Genomic DNA, 2330 nt, shown 5'->3' on the forward strand with positions numbered 1-2330 from the left:
CAGGGAAAGAAAATGATGTTTATTCTATTTGGTGAGAAAATTAAGAAATGGCTACTGGAATATCCTGGGATATAGGCTACCTCATAGTTGAAAATATTTTTATTAAAGCACCTACTATCAAATTATTGGCGTCTCTCTTTTGAAGTTGTTTCAAGCTGTCCAGAATAAGGATTGGCTCATTTAAGATCCTGGTGCTTCCTGAACAAGGGGGAGAATGGGACACTGTTCTCCTCTATTACTATACTTGTTTTTACCCCACAAGTGTGAAGGTTAGAAGTTCACTTTAAAGGGAAATACAGCAAAAGGATTTTAAACCTTTGCAAGCATTAGGAGTGTAGATACAGGCTGTAATTCAACTCTAATCTGTTAGGTTGGGGTTTTTTTTTTTCCAAATCAGTAAACTGAATTTATTAGGTAATATGTGAAGTCTTACTTCTGAAGAAATTTCTTAGCTATTATGTCTGTAGTAAGTAGTGCAATTTCTATAAAAGCCATAAATGCCTGTTTAAAGTCTGGGGAAAAAATATCTAATTTTAAGTGCAAGAAAACTCTTACTATTTATCCTAAAAGGAAGAGGAGTTTTTCCACTGTAATTGTACATATTTGATCTGAATCTTAAACAAGAAAACACTGAGGTTTTTCTCTAGCTTGTTATCAAATATAATTTGAAATCTAAGGTAAAGAGATTGCAAGGACAATGTCAAATCAAAACTGTGTTAGTCACTTGGTATTCCAGAGACCAAGGCTCTAGAGCTTTTCCCAGGCTGGTTTTGTAATAAGGATATGCCTGCTGCTGTCCCTTAAAAAAAAAAAAAAAAGTGCTTCTTCTCCTTTTTTCCTCTGTGTAGGAGTAAAATGCTACCCCTTAATAAAATCCTTAAAAATATGCAAAATCAAGGCCAAAAGAAATATCTTTAATCCTCTACACTGTGTGGAAATATGTTGAAACAATAGCATGAGAATTAATGAAAGAATTTAACTTCTCTATTGCATAAGTGCTTTCAAGTAATATTTCTCATATTTTGAGGAAATTTAGTAAATAATCTGACAGAAGAATAATTAGCAACCTGCGTTAAATTGCAGCAATATCAAAAGTTAAAATACTTACCGCTACCTTTTACACAAGAGATGTATGTATACAGATGCTTAGCTTTCCTACCTTAACTGTAGAGAAGTCTTTTATTGCAACTGTGAAATGTTAGGCACCTGGCTAAAATTCAAGTCACAGCTGATTCACTGAATGTTCCTTGTTTCTCGGCAAGTGACATCTCTCTTCTATAGAAATATCGATATATTTGCTTTTTAAATGGTTTTGTTAAGGCTTCTGTGAAGAACCCTAAGATTTGCTGGTACCCCTGTCTAGAGGACTCTACGTGAGGTGCCTGGTCTGTGTGGTTTGAGTGTGCAGGTGCTGCATGCCAAGTGACAGGTGAAGGGGGAAGCGTCCAGCCCCAAGTGGGGTGTTTCTGGAAAACAACAGAGCTGAGCAGGTTTGGTACACGAGGAGAGGAAGCTGAAGAGAGAGGAAGTGGAAATAAGCCTCACGTCTTATCGGCCGTATCAGCGCCTGTTTCTAAGGCGGTGCATAAAACAATAACGCTGTGCCACGTACTTTAATGGAGACTGTGGTGGTGACCACCAAAGGCTGACAAAGGTGGTATCAGGCAGAAAAAGCCAGCAATGTGTTGATGTAGCCCAAGTGAAGCAACTTTAGGAAACCTTTCTGATTTTGTTTTGTTGCTTTGGTTTTTTTTTCCTGGCAAACTTCAGGGGATTCCAAGAGAGTTTGTGAAGGAAAAATACATTTAACAGTAGTCCTTCAGAAGCCGTTGAATGTGCTAGAACCACTCAGTGCAGTTAACAGCAGCTCTGGATGAGCAAACTAGTTTCCAGGAGGTTTAGCAGGTTGCCTTCTAACTTGGAAGGAGCTGTGCTTCAGGTGTGCCTGTGCTGTCAGTCATTCCTACCTTGCTGCCCCTTCCATGGAAGCTTGGATGATACCCAAATACTCAGTGGTTTTCAATAATGTTGCCTGCATATGAGTAAATCTTTTGTCCCATTCTGTTGCATTTTTGTGAGAACTTCTAGCCCTGAAAACACCAACAGAAACCCCAACTTTACGTAGGTAAACTATAATTTTAAACCAAGTCATGAGGTTTTACCACAGAAGCCTTGATCATATTTAGACATTTTCCTGGGAAACTTAAGCTGCATCTTCAAGTTTCTGTTACATTTTAAGAATAATGAGCTAAATCTCATTTGTAACCATGTCCTCAAAATTAACAGAATTCTGTAGCAGGATGTTCTTGGAAGTATTATGGATGAAGGGG

At 38.0% G+C, this 2330-nt stretch overlaps 1 protein-coding gene across 1 annotated transcript in view; it reads left to right on the forward strand.

Annotated features, from left to right (window-relative positions):
* Window positions 1-2330, forward strand: part of IQGAP2 (IQ motif containing GTPase activating protein 2) — a 109123-nt gene that overhangs the window by 100124 nt on the left and 6669 nt on the right. The gene's annotated exons all lie outside the window — the stretch shown is intronic.

The sequence above is a fragment of the Pygoscelis adeliae genome, unplaced genomic scaffold (genome assembly GCF_000699105.1).
Source record: "Pygoscelis adeliae isolate BGI_AS28 unplaced genomic scaffold, ASM69910v1 Scaffold26, whole genome shotgun sequence".
In the NCBI taxonomy this organism is placed as follows: Eukaryota; Metazoa; Chordata; class Aves; order Sphenisciformes; family Spheniscidae; genus Pygoscelis; species Pygoscelis adeliae.